Source organism: Schistocerca americana, chromosome 2, assembly GCF_021461395.2.
Source record: "Schistocerca americana isolate TAMUIC-IGC-003095 chromosome 2, iqSchAmer2.1, whole genome shotgun sequence".
NCBI lineage: Eukaryota > Metazoa > Arthropoda > Insecta > Orthoptera > Acrididae > Schistocerca > Schistocerca americana.
In genome coordinates, this window is record NC_060120.1 from 1,003,623,061 (window position 1) to 1,003,634,852 (window position 11,792).

An 11,792-nucleotide genomic window follows, 5' to 3' on the forward strand; every position below is an offset into this window, starting at 1 on the left:
TTCGTTCATAGTTTATAATAAAAATGAAAACTATCTGATTTGCCGTCTGTGTCTACATAATGTTCCTTTATCTGTTTGTAGCCCTTGGAATCGAACAACTAAAAAGCAGAGTTCTCCAACGACAGTTTTCACATTTTAGCACTCACCATCCGTAACGCACACACAGACGTTCGACACTCGATTAAAACATGATTTTGTAATAGAGCCTCAAAAAATTAGAAACTGGTGATTTTTTTGTAATATTCAACCCCTCATCACTTTTGCAGAAAAGCAGCGAAAATTAGATGCACGAGGTCTTCTATTATTTACCCATTTTATTCTATATTTTGAGTCTACATGTCTTGAAACATAATGCATAAATCTGAGAGAGTTTTAGAATTTTTGTATCTTTTTTCGATGCCTGCGTTTATTACTGGAAATAATAGCAGTAAAAAACCGAAAATAGGCTATTTTAGAAACGGATTGCTTTGAGTGGTTGTAACTGTCAGATTAAACTGGGGATGAAAAAAGCCAGTATAACCGAAAATCGGTTGTTTCAGTGATAACTGCCATCCCTAACGTCGGGAGCCGAACTCTTATATAGTTCACAGACGGGTTGAAGTACAGGCAGCGCGTAAACATAACAGAAAACTCGCCACATGCGAAAAAGACAGCAGGGTCGGTCGCCGGAATATGTGCAGGAGATGGAAACATAAACTCGGGTGAACACCCGAAAGCTCGCCATTAATCATCCACCCAGAGGAAACTCAGTACCTACCTGCTTCTGATAGCTACTTGCTGTACAGACATTAAAATTCTCTTTCTTTTCCTGCTGTGTCTTTCCTAGTTATCACGCGACCAGGTCATTATTCTCCTTTAGGTTGCCCCTTTCGTCTATTTTTTTATTGTTATTGATTCAAATTCTGTAATAAGTACCTTGCTCTGTTCATTTAAAATTCTTCTAACCATTCCATACTCCATTGCTTAAGGACTGTGTTGTCTGGAAGCTATACAATGATATGATACGCATTGACATTTGAACGTATCTTCCTATTCTGAAAATTTCTTTCGACGCTCTATTGGTTCTTCGATGTGCAAGGAAAACTACAGTACGAACTGTATATCAACAACTGGATGAACTGTGTAACAAAAGACTCTTCATTTAAATGAGTTGGGAGAGAGGTAAACCTTGCTTAACCGTTCATAACACCACCCTTCGGTAGTTCTCGTTCACTACATAAATGACATAGTAAATGGAAGGATTGCCCGTGGTATTGGTAGCTTTTGGTAGCGAACGAAACATAAATGAATGTGTGAGAGAGAAACTGGGAACTGATGATGTATCTTTGTTTTTTTGTTTGTTTTGCATATAATTAGAACTGCATATCGTACATTGTTAATCGCCATGAATTGCTCTCCTGTGCCAACCTCTTCATCTCAGAGCAGCACTTGGAACCTACGTCGCCAATTATTTGCTTGACGTATTCCAGTCTCTGTCTTCCTCTATAGTTTTTGCCCTCTACAGCTCCCTCTAGTACCAGGGAAGTCATTCTCTCATGTCTTAGCTGATGTCCTATCATCTTGTCTCTTCCCCTTGTCAGTGTTTTCCACACATTCCTTTCCTTTCCGATTCTGCGCAGAACTTCCTCATTCCTTACCTCAGCAATCCACCTGATTTTCAGCATTCGTCTGTAGCACTACATCTCAAATGCTTCGATTCTCTTCGGTTCCGGTTTTCCCACAGTCCATGTTTCACTACCATACAATGCTGTACTCCAGACGTACATTAACAGATATTTCTTCCTCAAATTAAGGCCGATATTTGATATTAGTAGACTTCTCTTGGCCAGGAATGCCCTTTTTGCCATAGCTAGTTTGATTTTGATGTCCTCCTTGCTCCATCCGTCATTGGTTATTTTGCTACTCAGGTAGTAGAATTCCTGAACTTCATCTCCTTCGTGACCATCAACCCTGATGTTAAGTTTGTTGCTATTCTCATTTCTGTTATATCTCATTGCTTTCGTCTTTCTTCGATTTACTCTCAATCCATATTCTGTACTCATCAGATTGTTCATTCCATTCAGCATATCGTGTAATTATTCTTCTCTTTCACTCAGGACAGCAATGTCATCAGCGAATCTTATCACTAATTTCGTTTCACCTTGAATTTTAATTCCACTCCTGGATCTTTCTTTTACTTCCATCATTGCCTCTTCAATGTACAGACTGAACAGTAGTGGCGAAGGACTACACACCTGTCTTACACTCTTTTTAGTCCGAGCACTTCGTTCTTGGTCGTCCACTCTTATTATTCCCTCTTGGCTCTTTTACATATTGTGTATTACCCGTCTCTTCGTGCAGCTCGCTCCTATTTGTCTCAGGATTTCGAACATCTTGCACCATTTTACATTGTCGAACGATTTTTCCACGTCGAAAAATCCTATGAACGTGTCTTGATTTTTCTTTAGTCTTGCTTCCATTATTAACCGAAACGTGAGAATTGCCTCTCTCGTCCCTTTACTTTTCCCAAAGCCAAACTGATCGTCATCTAGCCTATTCTCAATTTTCTTTTCCATTCTTCTGTTTATTATTCTTGTAAGCAACTTGGATGCATGAGCAGTTAAGCTGATTGTGCGATAGTTCTCGCACTTCTCAGCACTTGCCTTCTTCGGAATTGTGTGGATGATCCTTTTCCGAAAGTCAGATGGTATGTCGCCAGACTCATACATTCTACACACCAACGTGAATGGTCGTTTTGTTGCCACTTCCCCCAATGATTTTAGAAATTCTGATAGGACGTTATCTATCCCTTCTGCCTTACTTGATATTAAGTCCTCTAAAGCTCTTTTAAATTCTGATTCTAATACTGGATCCCCTATCTCTTCTAAATCGACTCCTGTTTCTTCTTCTGTCACATCACATCAGACAAATCTTCCCCCTCATAGAGGTATTCAATGTACTCTTTCCACCTATCCGCTCTCTCCTCCGCATATAATAGTGGAATTTCCCTCGCACACTTAATGTTAGCCGACCGGCGTGGCCGAGCGGTTCTAGGCGCTAAAGTCTGGAACCGCGTGACCGCTACGGTCGCAGGTTCGAATCCTGCCTCGGGCATGGATGTGTGTGATGTCCTTAGGTTAGTTAGGTTTAAGTAGTTCTAAGTCCTAGGGGACTGATGACCTTAGCAGTTAAGTCCCATAGTGCTCAGAGCCATTTGAACCATTTTGAACTTAATGTTACCACCCTAGCTTTTAATTTCACCGAAGGTCGTTTTGACTTTCCTATATGCTAAGTCAGTCCTTCCGGCAGTCACATGTTTTCCGATGTTTTCACTTTTTTCATGCAGCCATTTCGTCTTAACTTCCCTGCACTTCCTATTTATTTGATTCTTCAGTGACATGTATTTCTGTATTCCTCAATTTCGTTGAACATTTTTGTACTTCCTTCTTTCGCCGATCAACCGAAGTATTTCTTCTGTTACCCATGTTTTGTTGGCAGATATCTTCTTTGTACCTATGTTTTTCTTTCCAACTTCTCTAATTGCTCTTTTTAGAGATGTCCTATTCTGTTCCACTGTAGCACCTAACAGAACTTCAAGCGTATCTTTTCATTCTGCATCCCACTTCTTTGCATATTGATTCTTCCTGACTAATCTCTTAAACTTCAGTCTGCTCTTCATCGCTGCTATATTGTGATATGAGTCTATATCTGCTCTTGGGTGAGCCTTACAAACCAAAATCTGATTTCGCAATTTCTGCCTGGCCATGATGTAATCTAACTGAAATCTTCTCGTGTCACCTGCCCTTTTCCTAGTATACCTCCTCCTCTTGTGATTCTTGAACAGAGTGTTCGCTATTACTAGCTCAAATTTACTGCAGAACTCAATTAATCGTTCTCCTCTCTCATTCCTTGTTCCAAGCCCATACTCTCCTGTAGCCTTTCCTTCTACTCCTTCCCCTCATCTCCTTTTACGTACTGCATTACCTTTACAGTATCGTCACATACTTTCTCTATCCCTTAATCTTTCGCTTGCGTCGTCGGCATGTGTATCTGAACCATTGTTGTCGGTGTTTGTTTGCTGTCGACTCAGATAAGAACAGCCCTATCATTGAACCTTTCTTAGTAACTCACTCTCTGCCCTACCTTCCTATTCGTTACGAATCCTACTCCTATTATACCATTTGATATTATACTGTACTCATCCCACCAGATATTCTCGTCTTCTTTCATTTTCGAATCACTGACCCCTACTGTATCTAGACTGAGCCTTTGCATTTCCCTTTTCAGATTTTCTAGCTTCTCTACAACGTTCAAGCTTCTGTCATTCCACGCCCCGGGTCGTACAACGTTATCCTTTCGCAATCTTTTTCTCATGGTCACCTTCCCCTTGGCTATCATCTCCCGGAGATACGAATGGGGGACCATTCCGGAATCTTTTGCCAATGGAGAGATCATCATGTCCTGTGGATACACGGTATGTGTCTTTAATGCAATGGTTTCCATTACCTTCTGCATCCTCATGCCGTTGATCATTCCTAATCTTCCGCCTTTAGGGGCAGTTTCCCACCCCAAGGACAAGAGAGTGCCCTGAATCTCTGCCTGCTCCTCCGCCCGCTTTGACGGGGACGTTGGCAGAATAAGGGTGACTTTTATGCCGGAAGCCTTCGGCTGCCAGTGCTGATTATTGATCAAAATTTAAGCGGTAGCAGGTTTTGAACCGGGGACCGATGACGTTTTGATTACTAATCAAAGACGCTAACCATAGGCCACGGGTCGTACAAATCATAGGACGCATATTATGAGCAATACAAGTAACTTCATAGCGTTACTTCTGCACATTGATGTAACCAAAGCAGTTACTTCTGATCAAGTACGGTTTACATGCACAAATATAAAAGAATCCAGATAATTATTGTTGTTAGTCTGTAGTCAATAGAACATTCTTCATGATGATGAAAGGGGAGATTTTCCTGTTATTACTGATCAGTGCGAAAGTTGTTTATGAATAACAGAAACGAAGTGTTGAAGCGGTACGTTACATGGCCGTTCATATATCCTCGCTCAGTTTCTAAAGGGTTCACCACCGCGAGTTTCTGGGGGAAGCTAGTGAGAGAATGATGGCACACGCAAACCCAAGCAATCGAAATCAGGTACAAACATACAGCTAACGTAGTTACAACCTTAAGTAATCTACGCTCCAAGAAAGCTGCTGCAGCCTACGCTTACTTACGGTAGCTTTACACCTCTATTAACAGCCAAGATCACGCTAAACACCACAGTGCCATCTAATGGACTGTAAGCGAACGAGATGGGGCAGTGGTTAAGACGCTGCACTCGCATTCTAGAGGGCGGCACTTCTATTCTCTATCTTCCCATTGATGGGGATGGTATCCTCCCCGTGCAACCCCAACCCGAGTTTGTTCTCCGTCTCTAATTTCCTCGTCGCTGACGGGACATTAAAACCTAATCTTCACTCCTTCACAGGCTGTAGCAGGCGTTGTGCCATCGGAGCAGAATGGAGCATCGTACTCAATAAACGATAAACCAGTTTTCAGCGCAAAGATTGGAGCTTTTCTTGGCATGGTCCTATAGAAAGTGGTGTTCCTTTGCTTTTCTCTTATCTGTAAACTGACTTATCCATATAGCTATAGGGGTACCTACGTTAACTTAAACTCGATACCAAGAAGTAACTTGGCACTATTCTTGTACACAAATCAATACTAGGCAACAGTCATAGGACTGACTGAGAAATGAACCCTGTGCCTTCAGATTATGTAGCCTCACACTTACGCCACTTTATCATCAACTATCGTTTTACTAAAAGCCTTTCATTGCATATTATAAGAAAGTCCACATGTGAAAGTTATGTTAATTATACACTCCTGGAAATTGAAATAAGAACACCGTGAATTCATTGTCCCAGGAAGGAGAAACTTTATTGACACATTCCTGGGGTCAGATACATCACATGATCACACTGACAGAACCACAGGCACATAGACACAGGCAACAGAGCATGCACAATGTCGGCACTAGTACAGTGTATATCCACCTTTCGCAGCAATGGAGGCTGCTATTCTCCCATGGAGACGATCGTAGAGATGCTGGATGTAGTCCTGTGGAACGGCTTGCCATGCCATTTCCACCTGGCGCCTCAGTTGGACCAGCGTTCGTGCTGGACGTGCAGACCGCGTGAGACGACGCTTCATCCAGTCCCAAACATGCTCAATGGGGGACAGATCCGGAGATCTTGCTGGCCAGGGTAGTTGACTTATACCTTCTAGAGCACGTTGGGTGGCACGGGATACATGCGGACGTTCATTGTCCTGTTGGAACAGCAAGTTCCCTTGCCGGTCTAGGAATGGTAGAACGATGGGTTCGATGACGGTTTGGATGTACCGTGCACTATTCAGTGTCCCCTCGACGATCACCAGTGGTGTACGGCCAGTGTAGGAGATCGCTCCCCACACCATGATGCCGGGTGTTGGCCCTGTGTGCCTCGGTCGTATGCAGTCCTGATTGTGGCGCTCACCTGCACGGCGCCAAACACGCATACGACCATCATTGGCACCAAGGCAGAAGCGACTCTCATCGCTGAAGACGACACGTCTCCATTCGTCCCTCCATTCACGCCTGTCGCGACACCACTGGAGGCGGGCTGCACGATGTTGAGGCGTGAGCGGAAGACGGCCTAACGGTGTGCGGGACCGTAGCCCAGCTTCATGGAGACGGTTGCGAATGGTCCTCGCCGATACCCCAGGAGCAACAGTGTCCCTAATTTGCTGGGAAGTGGCGGTGCGGTCCCCTACGGCACTGCGTAGGATCCTACGGTCTTGGCGTGCATCCGTGCGTCGCTGCGGTCCGGTCCCAGGTCGACGGGCACGTGCACCTTCCGCCGACCACTGGCGACAACATCGATGTACTGTGGAGACCTCACGCCCCACGTGTTGAGCAATTCGGCGGTACGTCCACCCGGCCTCCCGCATGCCCACTATACGCCCTCGCTCGAAGTCCGTCAACTGCACATACGGTTCACGTCCACGCTGTCGCGGCATGCTACCAGTGTTAAAGACTGCGATGGAGCTCCGTATGCCACGGCAAACTGGCTGACACTGACGGCGGCGGTGCACAAATGCTGCGCAGCTAGCGCCATTCGACGGCCAACACCGCGGTTCCTGGTGTGTCCGCTGTGCCGTGCGTGTGATCATTGCTTGTACAGCCCTCTCGCAGTGTCCGGAGCAAGTATGGTGGGTCTGACACACCGGTGTCAATGTGTTCTTTTTTCCATTTCCAGGAGTGTATATGTGAGTTGTTCAAAACTCTTGTAGACGAAAGTGATTTGTCCAGATTTTTGTTAACTAAACTGTATGCATAATAAAACTAGACGTGAAATGCAAAACAAATTATTTTCTTCGCTTTCCTTTTAAAAAATTTAAAAATACTAAGTTAAACCAAACAATACTATAGCTTTGTTGCATCCTCGTAGGTAGTCCCAAGGCAGTCTGCATTTCAGATCCAGTTTCTTTTTAATTTTTAATGAATCTCCCCACCTGTCTTTTTCCAGTGGGTGAATGTATTACTGGCTTGAAAGCGAACTGTTCATCGTCATTTCCTTTCTTAACCTTTATCGAGAATCACTCGCAGATAATTGTGCACCAACAGTCCAGATCTGGCTCCTAGACGAGATTTGAGACTCCAGTGTTGCAATGATAAAAATATCGATAAATTTCTATACATCAATGCCCTTGATTTTGGGAGAAAAAAATGTCAAGTGGCCGACAGGACTGGCAAAAGCACTGTGTTTATCGATAAGGAAAATTTCCAATCTGGTCACAAAACTTGGACGACATTTATCATACTTGATTGGTGGCACGAAGTACCCTTGAATATCTAGTAATCTCTGTGAGCTGCATGTGGGGTGAGGGGAGGGGGAGTCTAGTAAACTACGTCATTACATCGTGGCAGAAGATGAAACTCACCGTGTTACATTTGTTGAGTTCACGGAAGAGGAACATGACAGGTAATTTATCTGTAGTTAGTTAAGCTCGGATTTATATGCACTATAAAATATGAATATACGCTTGCATCTATGCACCAAGAATCTGGTAAATATGCTCTAAAAACTTTAAAATATGCATAAAAAATTAAATATATTATTTCAACTTTCTCATATTTATTAAGCTTGATGAAATAATGAAATTATAAATTTATTCTTGAACTCACAAACAAAGTTAATGTTTATTTGCTCTCTCTCTCTCTGTCTATTTATCTGTTTAAGCATTAGATATTTTTATTGGAATAAACAAATATCTTTCACAGTGTCATGTCACTTAAAATGTTTTTTATGTGAAGAGAAAGATATCCCTACTCCACGCGACGTCGCAAGACAGTATCGAAAAAAAGCTATATCACTTCCAGAAAATCATTAAATTGTTATTCAGATACTCCTCGCATCCCAAGGCATCGTTAACCCTCCACTCCTTGCTTCAGTTTTCTCGATTTTGTTACAGGGACACTTTCCTATTGCTCGTGGTATGTCTCCGGCGACATCTGTTTCGTGTACCTGGAGTACAGAAAATAAAAGCACCCATTTTTCTTCCAAGCGTATGATTACAACTGGTAGTTTCCTAAAATAGGTCTAACAAAACACTAATTTGGCTCTGGGAATAAACGAGTATCTTGCATCATATCAGTAAATAATTTCACTCTTGATGGCGCTTTCACAAACTCTTTTTTCACGGAGAAAATTAAGGCTTTACTTCTGGAAAAGTTGCTCTAATTTCCTCTGCCAACCGGTGAGGAGCATGTTCTAAACAAGTCACATGAACTGCTTAGGATAATGTTGTCGTTGTGGTCTTCAGTTCGAAGACTGATTTTTTTTGCAGCTCTCCGTGTCACTCTATCCTCGCAAGCCTCTTCATCTCCGAATAATTACTGCAACCTACATCCTTCTGACTTTGCTTAATGTATTCCTCTCTTGCTATCCCTCTACAATTTTTAACCCTCACACTTCCCTCCAATACTAAATTGGTGATCGCTATATATATCAGAATGTGTCCTATCAACCGATCCCTTCTTTTAGTCGAGCTGTACCATAAATTTCTATTCTCCCCAATTCAGCACCTCCTCATTAGTTACGTGATCTACCTATCTAATCTTCAGCATTCTTCTGTAACATCATATTTCAAAAGCTTCTGGTCCCTTCTTGACTAAACTGTTGATAGTGCATGTCACTCTTGATAAATACCTTCAGAAACGACTTCCTAAAAGTTTTCTTGCCATTGCCCGTCCACATTTTATATCCTCTCTGCTTCGGCCATCATCAGTTATTTTGCTGCCTGAAGCGCAAAACTCATTTACTACTGTAAATGTTTCATTTCCTAATCTAAATCCCTCAGCATCATCTGATTTAATTCGACTATAATCAATTATTCTTGTTTTGCTTTTATTGATGTTCGTCTTATTTCCTCCTTTCAAGACACTGTCCGTTCCTTTCAACTGCTCTTCTAAGTCCTTTGCTGTCTCTGTCGTCGGCAAACCTCGAAGTTTTTATTTCTTCTCCGTAAACTTTAGTTCTTACTCCAAATTATTCTTTGGTTTCCTTCACTGCTTGTTCAACGCACAGATTGAATAAAGTCGGGGATAAGCTACAAACCTGTGTCACTCCCTTCTAAACCACTACATCCCTTTCATACCTTTCAACTCATATAACTGCCTTTTCGTTTGTGTACAAAGTTGTAAATAGCCTTTCGCTCCCTGTATTTTACCCTGCTACCTTCAGAATTTCAAAGACAATATTCCAGTCAACATTGTTAAAAGTTTTGCTCTAAGTCTACAAACGTTATGAATGTAGGTTTGCCATTCTTTAACTTACCTTCTAATTGTAAGATAATTCGTAGGATCGGTATTGCCTCAGGTGTTCCTACATTTCACTGGAATCCAAACTGATCTTCTGCCAGAATTCGTGTTAGTATTTTGCAAGCATTATTTATTAAACTGATAATTCGGTACTTTTCACACCTGTTAGCAACTGCTTTCTTTGGAACTGGAATTACAATCTTCTTGAACTCGGAGTATATTTCGCCTGTCTCAAACATCTTGCATACCAGGTGGAAGAGTTTTTCCATGGCTGGCTCTCCCAAGGCCATAAGTAGTTCTGACGGAAATGTTATGCTTCCGGCAGATGGCTTCGTTCGTAACACAACACAAAACATACCGAGTTTTATGATGCGACGACCGCAACGAACTTTCAAGATTTCCCTCATGAACGCTATTTAGTTTGTTAAGCTGTTCAGTGGCATATTTTTATCCTATATCAGGAACCGCTCAGTAGTTCTGACGGAATGTCGTCTACTCAAATGGTTCAAATGGGTCTGAGCATTATGGGACTTAACATCTGAGGTCATCAGTCCCGTAGAACTGAGAACTACTTAAACCTAACTAACCTAAGGACATCACACACATCCATGCCCGAGGCAGGGTTCGAACCTGCGACCGTAGCAGCCGCGTGGTTCCGGACTGAAGCGCCTAGAACCGCTCGGCCACAGCGGCCGGCCTGTCGTCTACTCTGGGACCTTGTTCGACTTAGGTCTTTCAGTGCTCTTTCAATTTCTTCTCGCAGTATAATATCTTTCATCTCATCGTCATCTACACTGAAGAGCCAAAGAAACTGGTACACCTGCCTGTTGTCGAGTAGGGCCCCGCCGACCACGCAGAAGTGCCACAACACGACGTGGTATGGACTCGACTAATGTCTGAAGCAGTGCTGGAGGAAATTGACAGCATGAATCCTGCAGGCCTGTCCATAAATCCGTAAGAGTACGTGGGGGTGGAAATCTCTTCTGAACAGCACATTGCAAGGCATCTCAGATATGCTCAATAATGTTCATGTGTTGGGAGTTTGATGGGCAGCGGAAGTGTTGAAACTCAAGAGTGTTCCTGGAGCTACTCTGCAGCAAATCTGGAAGTATGGGGTGTCGGATTGTCCTGCTGGAATTGCCGAAGTCCGTTGGAAAGTACAATGGACATGGATGGATGCAGGTAATTAAACTGGATGTTTACGTACGTGTCACCTGTCTGGAGAGGAGGAGAGTAGTGTTTAACGTCCCGTCGACAACGAGGTCATTAGAGACGGAGCGCAGGCTCGGGTGAGGGAAGGATGGGGAAGGAAATCGGCCGTGCCCTTTCAAAGGAACCATCCCGGCATTTGCCTGAAGCGATTTAGGGAAATCACGGAAAACCTAAATCAGGATGGCCGGAGACGGGATTGAACCGTCGTCCTCCCGAATGCGAGTCCAGTGTGCTAACCACTGCACCACCTCGCTCGGTTCACCTGTCTGAGTCGTGTCTAGACGTATCAGGGGTCCCACATAACTCCAGCTGCACAGGCCGCACACCATCACAAAGACTCCACCAGCTTGACCAGTCCCCTGCTGACAAGCAGGGCCTATAGATTCATGAAGTTGTCTCAATACCCAAACACGTCTATCCGCCCGATACAGTTTGAAACGAGACTCATCCGATCAGGCAACATGTTTCCAGTCATCAACAGACCAGTGTCGGTGTTGACGGGCCTGCCGCGCGGGATTACCCGAGCGGTCTAGGGCGCTGCAGTCATGGACTGGGCGGCTGGTCCCGGCAGAGGTTCGAGTTCTCCCTCGGGCATGGGTGTATGTGTTTGTCCTTCGGATAATTTAGGTTAAGTAGTGTGTAAGCTTAGAGACTGATGACCTTAGCGGTTAAGTCCCATGAGATTTCACACACACACATTTGTTTACAGGCCCAGACAAGGCGTAAAGCTTTGTGTCGTATCG

General features: G+C 43.5%; 1 non-coding gene across 1 annotated transcript; it reads right to left on the reverse strand.

The window, feature by feature from the left end:
* Positions 1 to 11,230: 11,230 nt before the first annotated feature.
* Trnaa-cgc lies at positions 11,231 to 11,303 on the reverse strand. The gene has a single exon. It is a non-coding gene; the product is annotated as a tRNA-Ala (tRNA).
* Positions 11,304 to 11,792: the final 489 nt, after the last annotated feature.